We start from the raw sequence: 14,775 nt of genomic DNA, 5'->3' as shown, positions 1-14,775 counted from the left end.
ATTAAGTCTGTATTATTGCCAATGATGTTATATGTTGCAATTGTGTACCCTCCCTCCGACTTAATGCTCAAAAAGCTGACTCGCTGCATGTTTATATTTATTTGGGGCTCGAAGATGGAAAAAGTAAAACGCACAGAAATGTATAAAAGGCATCAAAATGGTGGAAAGGATGTCCCGGATTTGAGCATGTTTTTGTATATAAATTTCTTCTGTTTCTGTTTTAAGCTTCTTAATTCTAACAGTGTTTTTAGTCTGTTTTTAAAATATACTTGTGGTTATGTTTTTAAGAGATGGCTACGGCCATCCTTATCTTCGCCTGTTTTATTATGTCCCCCAAAGCATCTTATCATCTTAGAGAAAGTATGTAGAAATTATAAATTAAGAGACTTGGATACTGATATTCTTCAAGACCGAAGGAAATTGATAACTCATCTGAGAAGGGAAGAAAGAGTATCTGAAGTAATCAACTTTTCCTGGAGCAGATCCAAGCGAGTCTGGAGGAATGTGTTTGGAAAGTTTCTCGCAAATATTCATAAAGACCTTGCCTGGATGTCCGTCCACCAGTGCCTCCCAACTAGAGACTTTCAGCACAGGAGAGGCCTGGCGGCGCGGGCAAAATGTCCTAGAGACTCGTGTGGAAGTGATGAGACGGTTTTACATCTGTTTTGGAACTGTTTTTATGCGCAAGAACTTTGGCGGAGACTGGGGGTGCTTTTGAAATGGGTTTGTGGTCTGAAAGACTTTTGTCACGAATATGTTTTATACGGACTTTTTAATTGCCCAACTTTACATCAAACCAAAATATGCTGGTGTATAATAAATTGTGCAAAAAGTGCTATGTGGAAAGTGAGGAATATTTTGTTGTTCAAACGTGACTGTATTTCCATCAATGATTGTATTAGAATGGTTTTTAGCGAAATGTATATTTATTATTTGAAAGATGTCAAAGATGTGGGTAAACACGAAGCGAATAGAAGATGGTGTTTTTACATGTGGAATACTATTTTGTACTAATAATGTCTGTGGAAAGAGCTCTATTAACGCTGTAAATAAGAATAATGTGTTTTTGTACTTTTTTATATCTGAATAAATTTATGTTGAAACCTTATCTGTTCTTATCAGTTTAATATCTGATACGTCCCCTATCTGGGGACCATATATTAAATGGATTTTTAGAACAGGGAGATGGAAAAAGAGCTTGCTCTGTCCACTCCACGCATTGACCTGGTATTGCAGTATCTCCAGGACCGGTGCACCCCTTCTTTAATGCAGTTTCTAAAATCAGAAAGAATTGAATTCAATGTTTTTTGTTCATTTTGCTTGTTTGTCGGATTTTGGGATGGACTCTTTGGCTTTGCTTTTCTTCTCCTCATTGGATTTTTCATGTTCAAAGTTGCAGAAGCCAGATTACAAGCTCATTTTGGTTCAACTTCAGCAACTGTGCATTGCATTGCCATGTAATGTGATGCAATGCTATCTTTCTAGCTCTCCCTTTTTACTTCCTTTTGGATAAACAGACATATTAGGCAAGCATTTTGGAGCTTTCACCTAAATAACTACAGGTGGTGAGATAAGCTGCACAATATAATTGACCTTTCAGTATATTGTTGCACACACACCATCTATTTAGCAAATGCCCTTGTTATCAACAGCAGCCTTTTAAACTCACCTGAGCTAACAGGTATGTGCGCTGGTTACTCTGCTGCGCTTAAAATTTCTTTTTTGGTTTGCTACAATGCCTTTTCTGAAACGTTGTCTCCTTCTGCTGGAACACTGACTTCTTTCATTTAATGCCTGCAGACTATAAAAGAGAACCCAACCCAAAAAGTTTGGTTGATTAGTCTGTGGCATTCTGTTAAACTGTTGCTTATGGCGGTCTCTGTGAGCTTCTCAGCGACATTCAGCCAGCCAGGTATCCTGCCTGCAGTAGATGGAATGTGGCAATGGAACGCTGGCTGCGCGTGTCATAATAGGCTCTGAGCCTTTATATACCTGTGCACAGCAGCAGCCACCTTCAGTCTGCTGCTGGACAGCCAGCAGCAGCAGCAGCAGGAGAGGTATGTAATCAGGAGCCCTCCTGCTAAGGGTAGACAGCTGCTCGTTCCACCCCACCCCCCGCCTTAATTGGTTCTCCTCCCTTCCAACGGTGTTGAGGCGGGTGGGAACAGCAGGGGGTGAAGGTGCTGTGTTTAAAGAGGTGGAGTTATGCAGATCTAAAACGCGTGGATTGCAGCAGCAGCAAGCCGAAAAGTGCAGGCATGTAAGGGATCTAGAGGTTGACAACATGTCTTCTTAACGGGAGTCCAGGAGCTCATCTCCACAAATGGACTTTTCAGGATCCTTGGGTGGCTCCGTAGTTTGAAACCAATTCTGGTTATCGCTTCTCGGCCTTTTGGCTAAGATCAAGTGTAGTATCTTTCGAAAAGGCGGTTTTGGATGTTGGCCGCCCTAGTAGATTGATACATTATGCACACTGGGGTTTAGGCGCTTGTTAGTACGCCAGGTGGCTAATATAGTCATCTGGTGGAAAGCATGGCCCCCCAGGATCGACGCCATTGGGCCGGGGAAGATCGAAAGCCCGAAGTGTGAAGTGCCCCAGGAGTGGTGACCCTGGGGTGCCTTAACTCACTGGGATTGGGAACCCCACTTGAGTTTATGGCACATTTGCACAAGCACTTCAAATTTTCTTTCTTCGCACACACCCTTATTCCGGGCCTTCTGGCCTTAGGATGGGGAATTTTTCAATTCCCGGTCGAAGGTCCGGGCAGTATTATACTGTGAAACCTTCACTATTTATTTAATTTCTTTGTCACTGTGTGTCCACTTATTCACGTGTGTCACGTCCTACTAGGATTTTGTCGGGATGCGGTTCCCTTACGGGTTCCTCTCTTGGCAGGTCTAGGGGGGGAGTGTGTGGCCATCAGGTTCCGCTCCCCCCTGAACCCCCCTGGCTCTCCTCTTTCGGGAGGAGAGCGTTGTTGGCTCCCCTCTTTCGGGAGGGGAGCACAGTCTTTGGCTCCCAGTGCCTTGCTCGGGTGAGAACTCGGGCAGGTGCTGGTGGTAAGATTGGGTCGCCTCTGGCTTCGGCTGGAGGTGGCTTTTTGTCCCTGTTCCTCGCTGTGGCCTTTTGGCTCGGAGGGACGGGAAATGGTTTGGGGGACCCTTCTCCTTTTGGAGAGGGTTTCATGAAGACCAGCATCCTAGTGCACTTTTTTTGTGGCACTTGTCACTTTTTTAAGCGCACTCGGGTTTTGTACACGAATTCGGGCTTTCGCCAAAAGAATTTAAAAAAAAAAAAAAAAAATCTGTTCTTATCAGTTTAATATCTGATACGTCCTCTATCTGGGGACCATATATTAAATGGATTTTTAGAACAGGGAGATGGAAAAAGAGCTTGCTCTGTTCTCTCCACGCATTGACCTGGTATTGCAGTATCTCCAGGACCGGTGCACCCCTTCTTTAATGCAGTTTCTAAAATCAGAAAGAATTGAATTCAATGTTTTTTGTTCATTTTGCTTGTTTGTCGGATTTTGGGATGGACTCTTTGGCTTTGCTTTTCTTCTCCTCATTGGATTTTTCATGTTCAAAGTTGCAGAAGCCAGATTACAAGCTCATTTTGGTTCAACTTCAGCAACTGTGCATTGCATTGCCATGTAATGTGATGCAATGCTATCTTTCTAGCTCTCCCTTTTTACTTCCTTTTGGATAAACAGACATATTAGGCAAGCATTTTGGAGCTTTCACCTAAATAACTACAGGTGGTAAGATAAGCTGCACAATATAATTGACCTTTCAGTATATTGTTGCACACACACCATCTATTTAGCAAATGCCCTTGTTATCAACAGCAGCCTTTTAAACTCACCTGAGCTAACAGGTATGTGCGCTGGTTACTCTGCTGCGCTTAAAATTTCTTTTTTGGTTTGCTACAATGCCTTTTCTGAAACGTTGTCTCCTTCTGCTGGAACACTGACTTCTTTCATTTAATGCCTGCAGACTATAAAAGAGAACCCAACCCAAAAAGTTTGGTTGATTAGTCTGTGGCATTCTGTTAAACTGTTGCTTATGGCGGTCTCTGTGAGCTTCTCAGCGACATTCAGCCAGCCAGGTATCCTGCCTGCAGTAGATGGAATGTGGCAATGGAATGCTGGCTGCGCGTGTCATAATAGGCTCTGAGCCTTTATATACCTGTGCACAGCAGCAGCCACCTTCAGTCTGCTGCTGGACAGCCAGCAGCAGCAGCAGCAGCAGGAGAGGTATGTAATCAGGAGCCCTCCTGCTAAGGGTAGACAGCTGCTCGTTCCACCCCACCCCCCGCCTTAATTGGTTCTCCTCCCTTCCAACGGTGTTGAGGCGGGTGGGAACAGCAGGGGGTGAAGGTGCTGTGTTTAAAGAGGTGGAGTTATGCAGATCTAAAACGCGTGGATTGCAGCAGCAGCAAGCCGAAAAGTGCAGGCATGTAAGGGATCTAGAGGTTGACAACATGTCTTCTTAACGGGAGTCCAGGAGCTCATCTTCACAAATGGACTTTTCAGGATCCTTGGGTGGCTCCGTAGTTTGAAACCAATTCTGGTTTTCGCTTCTCGGCCTTTTGGCTAAGATCAAGTGTAGTATCTGTTCTTATCAGTTTAATATCTGATACGTCCCCTATCTGGGGAAAATATATTAAATGGATTTTTAGAACAGGGAGATGGAAAAAGAGCTTGCTCTGTCCACTCCACGCATTGACCTGGTATTGCAGTATCTCCAGGACCGGTGCACCCCTTCTTTAATGCAGTTTCTAAAATCAGAAAGAATTGAATTCAATGTTTTTTGTTCATTTTGCTTGTTTGTCGGATTTTGGGATGGACTCTTTGGCTTTGCTTTTCTTCTCCTCATTGGATTTTTCATGTTCAAAGTTGCAGAAGCCAGATTACAAGCTCATTTTGGTTCAACTTCAGCAACTGTGCATTGCATTGCCATGTAATGTGATGCAATGCTATCTTTCTAGCTCTCCCTTTTTACTTCCTTTTGGATAAACAGACATATTAGGCAAGTATTTTGGAGCTTTCACCTAAATAACTACAGGTGGTGAGATAAGCTGCACAATATAATTGACCTTTCAGTATATTGTTGCACACACACCATCTATTTAGCAAATGCCCTTGTTATCAACAGCAGCCTTTTAAACTCACCTGAGCTAACAGGTATGTGCGCTGGTTACTCTGCTGCGCTTAAAATTTCTTTTTTGGTTTGCTACAATGCCTTTTCTGAAACGTTGTCTCCTTCTGCTGGAACACTGACTTCTTTCATTTAATGCCTGCAGACTATAAAAGAGAACCCAACCCAAAAAGTTTGGTTGATTAGTCTGTGGCATTCTGTTAAACTGTTGCTTATGGCGGTCTCTGTGAGCTTCTCAGCGACATTCAGCCAGCCAGGTATCCTGCCTGCAGTAGATGGAATGTGGCAATGGAACGCTGGCTGCGCGTGTCATAATAGGCTCTGAGCCTTTATATACCTGTGCACAGCAGCAGCCACCTTCAGTCTGCTGCTGGACAGCCAGCAGCAGCAGCAGCAGGAGAGGTATGTAATCAGGAGCCCTCCTGCTAAGGGTAGACAGCTGCTCGTTCCACCCCACCCCCCGCCTTAATTGGTTCTCCTCCCTTCCAACGGTGTTGAGGCGGGTGGGAACAGCAGGGGGTGAAGGTGCTGTGATTAAAGAGGTGGAGTTATGCAGATCTAAAACGCGTGGATTGCAGCAGCAGCAAGCCGAAAAGTGCAGGCATGTAAGGGATCTAGAGGTTGACAACATGTCTTCTTAACGGGAGTCCAGGAGCTCATCTCCACAAATGGACTTTTCAGGATCCTTGGGTGGCTCCGTAGTTTGAAACCAATTCTGGTTATCGCTTCTCGGCCTTTTGGCTAAGATCAAGTGCAGTGATCTACCGGTTGCTGCCTTGGTCTTGGCTGAGAGGTGCCTTGGGTACCCGGCTCCTTGGCCTCGGGGGATCGCTGCATGTAGCAGTGCGGCTTCACCCCCTTGCTGCTTTTGGGGAGCCGGATTAGTCCCGGGGCAACGAGGGGCGATCAGCCTGCCTGCTTTTTTTAAGTAGGCGAGGAGGATTTTTGCCACCTTTGGTGTGAAGATATGGACGGGAGAAGCCCAAATATGCTGACCTGTGAAGAGGTCCCAGTTTTTGCAAGATTGAAGAATGCAGTGCGGTTTATTTTTTTGGATCCAGAGAAGAAGAAGTCTGGCTTGTTTTTTTTGGTAGAGAAGATTTTGTTTGGACTATTGGAAGTTCAAATGGAACAAGTTTTGTCTATGTTGGAGTTCCCGAAGAGAGGGATATATGATGTTATTTTTTGTTCAGAAGATATCTTTTCTGACTTTTGGAAGAGAATGGATCTAGTGAAGGAAGATTCGATACTTGAAGGTGTTTTTTTTGTGTCGCATTTTCCTAGGAAGGAAAGGCTAATAGTAATAAGGATGTATAGTCCTTTCATATTGGAAGAAGAGATCATGACCTTTTTATCCCGGTACTGTGAGAAAGTGAGTTCTGCTGGCAAAATGTTTAACCGATATGGTTTTTGGACCACGAGGTGGAGGTTCCTGGTCAAGTTCAAGGAAAGTTCGGATGGTGTTGTGGTACTCCCACCAAGTAGATTCAAAATCGGGACAGTTAATGGAGATATGTTCTTTACAGGTATGCCGAAGTTTTGTAGGCGTTGTAAACAGTGTGGCCATGAAAAGGATTCCTGTACATTACAGTGGTGTGCCAAGTGTGAAGAAGTGGGACATAAGGCAGAGAATTGTGAAAAAAGTAAGAAATGTAATCTATGTGGTGGCAGTGGTCATTTATATGATTGCTGTCCTGTCAATAAAAGGGAGGAGAAGTCAGTTGACAAGGAAGATGGAAAAGAAGAAGAGTCTGAAGCTGCCCCCCATGATGAAACGGAAGAGAACATATCTCAAAAGAAGGAGGAACAAATAAGAGATATAAGAAAAGAAGGTGATCATATGGAAGAAGATACTGAGAGTGATATCACAGACGTTGAGATTGAAAATACTAGCTTGGAAGAAGAAGTGGAGGTGGATAGGGAGTCAGAAGATCAGGAGGAAAGTGAGTCCTCCAGTCAGGATGAAAAGGAAGGTGCTGTAAGTAATATGGAAGAGGAGGAGGAGGGTGAAGAAACTAGTGAAGAAGAAAGAGAGGATGTCGCATGTGAAGCCAGAGAAGAAATTGAAGGAGTTTTGTCATCTGGGAAGGACTCTAGTAAAGCAAAGGATGTTTCAGAAAAAAATATGAGGGAGATGGAGGAGAGACAAGAAGTGTTGAAAATGCTAAAGAGTTGTGAAGGGGGGAGTCAGGCTAGTCTAAGGCGCAAAGTGTGGAATAACATTTATAGCGATATGCATCGTTTTTTTTCAACTTACAGAATACCTCAGTCGTTGGCTAAAGAGGTAGAAGAAGCTTGGGATGGTCGGTTTCTGGATGGAAGGCTTTTGAATGCCTTGGCAGCATATGGCCTGAAGAGAGGAATGTTGCCTTAAATGGTAATGGTAAAGATTGTAATGTTGTGTTGTAAAGAATATGGAATAACTGTATTGTGATAATATAAACGTATATATATAAAATAAGATTGGAAAAATGGATATATGACCCACAATGATGGATAACAACCTAATACCATTTGGAAATCATTGCAAAGCATGAAATGGTAAATATGGGACTTGTAATCTGAGTGGAAAAAAAAAAATAAAAATAAAAAAAAAAAATCTGTTCTTATCAGTTTAATATCTGATACGTCCCCTATCTGGGGACCATATATTAAATGGATTTTTAGAACAGGGAGATGGAAAAAGAGCTTGCTCTGTCCACTCCACGCATTGACCTGGTATTGCAGTATCTCCAGGACCGGTGCACCCCTTCTTTAATGCAGTTTCTAAAATCAGAAAGAATTGAATTCAATGTTTTTTGTTCATTTTGCTTGTTTGTCGGATTTTGGGATGGACTCTTTGGCTTTGCTTTTCTTCTCCTCATTGGATTTTTCATGTTCAAAGTTGCAGAAGCCAGATTACAAGCTCATTTTGGTTCAACTTCAGCAACTGTGCATTGCATTGCCATGTAATGTGATGCAATGCTATCTTTCTAGCTCTCCCTTTTTACTTCCTTTTGGATAAACAGACATATTAGGCAAGCATTTTGGAGCTTTCACCTAAATAACTACAGGTGGTGAGATAAGCTGCACAATATAATTGACCTTTCAGTATATTGTTGCACACACACCATCTATTTAGCAAATGCCCTTGTTATCAACAGCAGCCTTTTAAACTCACCTGAGCTAACAGGTATGTGCGCTGGTTACTCTGCTGCGCTTAAAATTTCTTTTTTGGTTTGCTACAATGCCTTTTCTGAAACGTTGTCTCCTTCTGCTGGAACACTGACTTCTTTCATTTAATGCCTGCAGACTATAAAAGAGAACCCAACCCAAAAAGTTTGGTTGATTAGTCTGTGGCATTCTGTTAAACTGTTGCTTATGGCGGTCTCTGTGAGCTTCTCAGCGACATTCAGCCAGCCAGGTATCCTGCCTGCAGTAGATGGAATGTGGCAATGGAACGCTGGCTGCGCGTGTCATAATAGGCTCTGAGCCTTTATATACCTGTGCACAGCAGCAGCCACCTTCAGTCTGCTGCTGGACAGCCAGCAGCAGCAGCAGCAGGAGAGGTATGTAATCAGGAGCCCTCCTGCTAAGGGTAGACAGCTGCTCGTTCCACCCCACCCCCCGCCTTAATTGGTTCTCCTCCCTTCCAACGGTGTTGAGGCGGGTGGGAACAGCAGGGGGTGAAGGTGCTGTGTTTAAAGAGGTGGAGTTATGCAGATCTAAAACGCGTGGATTGCAGCAGCAGCAAGCCGAAAAGTGCAGGCATGTAAGGGATCTAGAGGTTGACAACATGTCTTCTTAACGGGAGTCCAGGAGCTCATCTCCACAAATGGACTTTTCAGGATCCTTGGGTGGCTCCGTAGTTTGAAACCAATTCTGGTTATCGCTTCTCGGCCTTTTGGCTAAGATCAAGTGTAGTATCTGTTCTTATCAGTTTAATATCTGATACGTCCCCTATCTGGGGACCATATATTAAATGGATTTTTAGAACAGGGAGATGGAAAAAGAGCTTGCTCTGTCCACTCCACGCATTGACCTGGTATTGCAGTATCTCCAGGACCGGTGCACCCCTTCTTTAATGCAGTTTCTAAAATCAGAAAGAATTGAATTCAATGTTTTTTGTTCATTTTGCTTGTTTGTCGGATTTTGGGATGGACTCTTTGGCTTTGCTTTTCTTCTCCTCATTGGATTTTTCATGTTCAAAGTTGCAGAAGCCAGATTACAAGCTCATTTTGCTTCAACTTCAGCAACTGTGCATTGCATTGCCATGTAATGTGATGCAATGCTATCTTTCTAGCTCTCCCTTTTTACTTCCTTTTGGATAAACAGACATATTAGGCAAGCATTTTGGAGCTTTCACCTAAATAACTACAGGTGGTGAGATAAGCTGCACAATATAATTGACCTTTCAGTATATTGTTGCACACACACCATCTATTTAGCAAATGCCCTTGTTATCAACAGCAGCCTTTTAAACTCACCTGAGCTAACAGGTATGTGCGCTGGTTACTCTGCTGCGCTTAAAATTTCTTTTTTGGTTTGCTACAATGCCTTTTCTGAAACGTTGTCTCCTTCTGCTGGAACACTGACTTCTTTCATTTAATGCCTGCAGACTATAAAAGAGAACCCAACCCAAAAAGTTTGGTTGATTAGTCTGTGGCATTCTGTTAAACTGTTGCTTATGGCGGTCTCTGTGAGCTTCTCAGCGACATTCAGCCAGCCAGGTATCCTGCCTGCAGTAGATGGAATGTGGCAATGGAACGCTGGCTGCGCGTGTCATAATAGGCTCTGAGCCTTTATATACCTGTGCACAGCAGCAGCCACCTTCAGTCTGCTGCTGGACAGCCAGCAGCAGCAGCAGCAGGAGAGGTATGTAATCAGGAGCCCTCCTGCTAAGGGTAGACAGCTGCTCGTTCCACCCCACCCCCCGCCTTAATTGGTTCTCCTCCCTTCCAACGGTGTTGAGGCGGGTGGGAACAGCAGGGGGTGAAGGTGCTGTGTTTAAAGAGGTGGAGTTATGCAGATCTAAAACGCGTGGATTGCAGCAGCAGCAAGCCGAAAAGTGCAGGCATGTAAGGGATCTAGAGGTTGACAACATGTCTTCTTAACGGGAGTCCAGGAGCTCATCTCCACAAATGGACTTTTCAGGATCCTTGGGTGGCTCCGTAGTTTGAAACCAATTCTGGTTATCGCTTCTCGGCCTTTTGGCTAAGATCAAGTGTAGTATCTGTTCTTATCAGTTTAATATCTGATACGTCCCCTATCTGGGGACCATATATTAAATGGATTTTTAGAACAGGGAGATGGAAAAAGAGCTTGCTCTGTCCACTCCACGCATTGACCTGGTATTGCAGTATCTCCAGGACCGGTGCACCCCTTCTTTAATGCAGTTTCTAAAATCAGAAAGAATTGAATTCAATGTTTTTTGTTCATTTTGCTTGTTTGTCGGATTTTGGGATGGACTCTTTGGCTTTGCTTTTCTTCTCCTCATTGGATTTTTCATGTTCAAAGTTGCAGAAGCCAGATTACAAGCTCATTTTGGTTCAACTTCAGCAACTGTGCATTGCATTGCCATGTAATGTGATGCAATGCTATCTTTCTAGCTCTCCCTTTTTACTTCCTTTTGGATAAACAGACATATTAGGCAAGCATTTTGGAGCTTTCACCTAAATAACTACAGGTGGTGAGATAAGCTGCACAATATAATTGACCTTTCAGTATATTGTTGCACACACACCATCTATTTAGCAAATGCCCTTGTTATCAACAGCAGCCTTTTAAACTCACCTGAGCTAACAGGTATGTGCGCTGGTTACTCTGCTGCGCTTAAAATTTCTTTTTTGGTTTGCTACAATGCCTTTTCTGAAACGTTGTCTCCTTCTGCTGGAACACTGACTTCTTTCATTTAATGCCTGCAGACTATAAAAGAGAACCCAACCCAAAAAGTTTGGTTGATTAGTCTGTGGCATTCTGTTAAACTGTTGCTTATGGCGGTCTCTGTGAGCTTCTCAGCGACATTCAGCCAGCCAGGTATCCTGCCTGCAGTAGATGGAATGTGGCAATGGAACGCTGGCTGCGCGTGTCATAATAGGCTCTGAGCCTTTATATACCTGTGCACAGCAGCAGCCACCTTCAGTCTGCTGCTGGACAGCCAGCAGCAGCAGCAGCAGGAGAGGTATGTAATCAGGAGCCCTCCTGCTAAGGGTAGACAGCTGCTCGTTCCACCCCACCCCCCGCCTTAATTGGTTCTCCTCCCTTCCAACGGTGTTGAGGCGGGTGGGAACAGCAGGGGGTGAAGGTGCTGTGTTTAAAGAGGTGGAGTTATGCAGATCTAAAACGCGTGGATTGCAGCAGCAGCAAGCCGAAAAGTGCAGGCATGTAAGGGATCTAGAGGTTGACAACATGTCTTCTTAACGGGAGTCCAGGAGCTCATCTCCACAAATGGACTTTTCAGGATCCTTGGGTGGCTCCGTAGTTTGAAACCAATTCTGGTTATCGCTTCTCGGCCTTTTGGCTAAGATCAAGTGTAGTATCTGTTCTTATCAGTTTAATATCTGATACGTCCCCTATCTGGGGACCATATATTAAATGGATTTTTAGAACAGGGAGATGGAAAAAGAGCTTGCTCTGTCCACTCCACGCATTGACCTGGTATTGCAGTATCTCCAGGACCGGTGCACCCCTTCTTTAATGCAGTTTCTAAAATCAGAAAGAATTGAATTCAATGTTTTTTGTTCATTTTGCTTGTTTGTCGGATTTTGGGATGGACTCTTTGGCTTTGCTTTTCTTCTCCTCATTGGATTTTTCATGTTCAAAGTTGCAGAAGCCAGATTACAAGCTCATTTTGCTTCAACTTCAGCAACTGTGCATTGCATTGCCATGTAATGTGATGCAATGCTATCTTTCTAGCTCTCCCTTTTTACTTCCTTTTGGATAAACAGACATATTAGGCAAGCATTTTGGAGCTTTCACCTAAATAACTACAGGTGGTGAGATAAGCTGCACAATATAATTGACCTTTCAGTATATTGTTGCACACACACCATCTATTTAGCAAATGCCCTTGTTATCAACAGCAGCCTTTTAAACTCACCTGAGCTAACAGGTATGTGCGCTGGTTACTCTGCTGCGCTTAAAATTTCTTTTTTGGTTTGCTACAATGCCTTTTCTGAAACGTTGTCTCCTTCTGCTGGAACACTGACTTCTTTCATTTAATGCCTGCAGACTATAAAAGAGAACCCAACCCAAAAAGTTTGGTTGATTAGTCTGTGGCATTCTGTTAAACTGTTGCTTATGGCGGTCTCTGTGAGCTTCTCAGCGACATTCAGCCAGCCAGGTATCCTGCCTGCAGTAGATGGAATGTGGCAATGGAACGCTGGCTGCGCGTGTCATAATAGGCTCTGAGCCTTTATATACCTGTGCACAGCAGCAGCCACCTTCAGTCTGCTGCTGGACAGCCAGCAGCAGCAGCAGCAGGAGAGGTATGTAATCAGGAGCCCTCCTGCTAAGGGTAGACAGCTGCTCGTTCCACCCCACCCCCCGCCTTAATTGGTTCTCCTCCCTTCCAACGGTGTTGAGGCGGGTGGGAACAGCAGGGGGTGAAGGTGCTGTGTTTAAAGAGGTGGAGTTATGCAGATCTAAAACGCGTGGATTGCAGCAGCAGCAAGCCGAAAAGTGCAGGCATGTAAGGGATCTAGAGGTTGACAACATGTCTTCTTAACGGGAGTCCAGGAGCTCATCTCCACAAATGGACTTTTCAGGATCCTTGGGTGGCTCCGTAGTTTGAAACCAATTCTGGTTATCGCTTCTCGGCCTTTTGGCTAAGATCAAGTGTAGTATCTGTTCTTATCAGTTTAATATCTGATACGTCCCCTATCTGGGGACCATATATTAAATGGATTTTTAGAACAGGGAGATGGAAAAAGAGCTTGCTCTGTCCACTCCACGCATTGACCTGGTATTGCAGTATCTCCAGGACCGGTGCACCCCTTCTTTAATGCAGTTTCTAAAATCAGAAAGAATTGAATTCAATGTTTTTTGTTCATTTTGCTTGTTTGTCGGATTTTGGGATGGACTCTTTGGCTTTGCTTTTCTTCTCCTCATTGGATTTTTCATGTTCAAAGTTGCAGAAGCCAGATTACAAGCTCATTTTGGTTCAACTTCAGCAACTGTGCATTGCATTGCCATGTAATGTGATGCAATGCTATCTTTCTAGCTCTCCCTTTTTACTTCCTTTTGGATAAACAGACATATTAGGCAAGCATTTTGGAGCTTTCACCTAAATAACTACAGGTGGTGAGATAAGCTGCACAATATAATTGACCTTTCAGTATATTGTTGCACACACACCATCTATTTAGCAAATGCCCTTGTTATCAACAGCAGCCTTTTAAACTCACCTGAGCTAACAGGTATGTGCGCTGGTTACTCTGCTGCGCTTAAAATTTCTTTTTTGGTTTGCTACAATGCCTTTTCTGAAACGTTGTCTCCTTCTGCTGGAACACTGACTTCTTTCATTTAATGCCTGCAGACTATAAAAGAGAACCCAACCCAAAATGTTTGGTTGATTAGTCTGTGGCATTCTGTTAAACTGTTGCTTATGGCGGTCTCTGTGAGCTTCTCAGCGACATTCAGCCAGCCAGGTATCCTGCCTGCAGTAGATGGAATGTGGCAATGGAACGCTGGCTGCGCGTGTCATAATAGGCTCTGAGCCTTTATATACCTGTGCACAGCAGCAGCCACCTTCAGTCTGCTGCTGGACAGCCAGCAGCAGCAGCAGGAGAGGTATGTAATCAGGAGCCCTCCTGCTAAGGGTAGACAGCTGCTCGTTCCACCCCACCCCCCGCCTTAATTGGTTCTCCTCCCTTCCAACGGTGTTGAGGCGGGTGGGAACAGCAGGGGGTGAAGGTGCTGTGTTTAAAGAGGTGGAGTTATGCAGATCTAAAACGTGTGGATTGCAGCAGCAGCAAGCCGAAAAGTGCAGGCATGTAAGGGATCTAGAGGTTGACAACATGTCTTCTTAACGGGAGTCCAGGAGCTCATCTCCACAAATGGACTTTTCAGGATCCTTGGGTGACTCCGTAGTTTGAAACCAATTCTGGTTATCGCTTCTCGGCCTTTTGGCTAAGATCAAGTGTAGTATCTGTTCTTATCAGTTTAATATCTGATACGCCCCCTATCTGGGGACCATATATTAAATGGATTTTTAGAACAGGGAGATGGAAAAAGAGCTTGCTCTGTCCACTCCACGCATTGACCTGGTATTGCAGTATCTCCAGGACCGGTGCACCCCTTCTTTAATGCAGTTTCTAAAATCAGAAAGAATTGAATTCAATGTTTTTTGTTCATTTTGCTTGTTTGTCGGATTTTGGGATGGACTCTTTGGCTTTGCTTTTCTTCTCCTCATTGGATTTTTCATGTTCAAAGTTGCAGAAGCCAGATTACAAGCTCATTTTGGTTCAACTTCAGCAACTGTGCATTGCATTGCCATGTAATGTGATGCAATGCTATCTTTCTAGCTCTCCCTTTTTACTTCCTTTTGGATAAACAGACATATTAGGCAAGCATTTTGGAGCTTTCACCTAAATAACTACAGGTGGTGAGATAAGCTGCACAATATAATTGACCTTT

At 44.0% G+C, this 14,775-nt stretch overlaps 7 non-coding genes and 3 pseudogenes across 7 annotated transcripts; all 10 read left to right on the top strand.

Moving 5' to 3' along the window:
- The first annotated feature begins 1,078 nt into the window (after window positions 1–1,078).
- Window positions 1,079–1,261, top strand: LOC141241598 (U2 spliceosomal RNA). Its single transcript, XR_012306333.1, has one exon. It is a non-coding gene; the product is annotated as a U2 spliceosomal RNA (small nuclear RNA).
- A 1,115-nt stretch (window positions 1,262–2,376) lies between these two features.
- LOC141241644 (U2 spliceosomal RNA) lies at window positions 2,377–2,468 on the top strand (annotated as a pseudogene).
- An 809-nt stretch (window positions 2,469–3,277) lies between these two features.
- On the top strand, window positions 3,278–3,457 carry LOC141241616 (U2 spliceosomal RNA; annotated as a pseudogene).
- Window positions 3,458–4,575: 1,118 nt separating this feature from the next.
- Window positions 4,576–4,766, top strand: LOC141241572 (U2 spliceosomal RNA). Its single transcript, XR_012306308.1, has one exon. It is a non-coding gene; the product is annotated as a U2 spliceosomal RNA (small nuclear RNA).
- A 2,973-nt stretch (window positions 4,767–7,739) lies between these two features.
- LOC141241626 (U2 spliceosomal RNA) lies at window positions 7,740–7,912 on the top strand (annotated as a pseudogene).
- A 1,115-nt stretch (window positions 7,913–9,027) lies between these two features.
- On the top strand, window positions 9,028–9,218 carry LOC141241473 (U2 spliceosomal RNA). Its single transcript, XR_012306213.1, has one exon. It is a non-coding gene; the product is annotated as a U2 spliceosomal RNA (small nuclear RNA).
- Window positions 9,219–10,333: 1,115 nt separating this feature from the next.
- Window positions 10,334–10,524, top strand: LOC141241462 (U2 spliceosomal RNA). The gene has a single exon (XR_012306202.1). It is a non-coding gene; the product is annotated as a U2 spliceosomal RNA (small nuclear RNA).
- Window positions 10,525–11,639: 1,115 nt separating this feature from the next.
- On the top strand, window positions 11,640–11,830 carry LOC141241451 (U2 spliceosomal RNA). Its single transcript, XR_012306191.1, has one exon. It is a non-coding gene; the product is annotated as a U2 spliceosomal RNA (small nuclear RNA).
- A 1,115-nt stretch (window positions 11,831–12,945) lies between these two features.
- On the top strand, window positions 12,946–13,136 carry LOC141241439 (U2 spliceosomal RNA). The gene has a single exon (XR_012306180.1). It is a non-coding gene; the product is annotated as a U2 spliceosomal RNA (small nuclear RNA).
- Window positions 13,137–14,248: 1,112 nt separating this feature from the next.
- On the top strand, window positions 14,249–14,439 carry LOC141241575 (U2 spliceosomal RNA). The gene has a single exon (XR_012306311.1). It is a non-coding gene; the product is annotated as a U2 spliceosomal RNA (small nuclear RNA).
- The last annotated feature ends 336 nt before the right edge of the window (window positions 14,440–14,775 follow it).

Source organism: Phyllobates terribilis, unplaced genomic scaffold (genome assembly GCF_046119375.1).
Source record: "Phyllobates terribilis strain yellow unplaced genomic scaffold, ASM4611937v1 Scaffold_1017__1_contigs__length_469563, whole genome shotgun sequence".
NCBI classification, from domain to species: domain Eukaryota; kingdom Metazoa; phylum Chordata; class Amphibia; order Anura; family Dendrobatidae; genus Phyllobates; species Phyllobates terribilis.
Note: the sequence above shows the minus strand (reverse complement) of the source record. Positions and strands in the feature narration are given on the sequence as shown.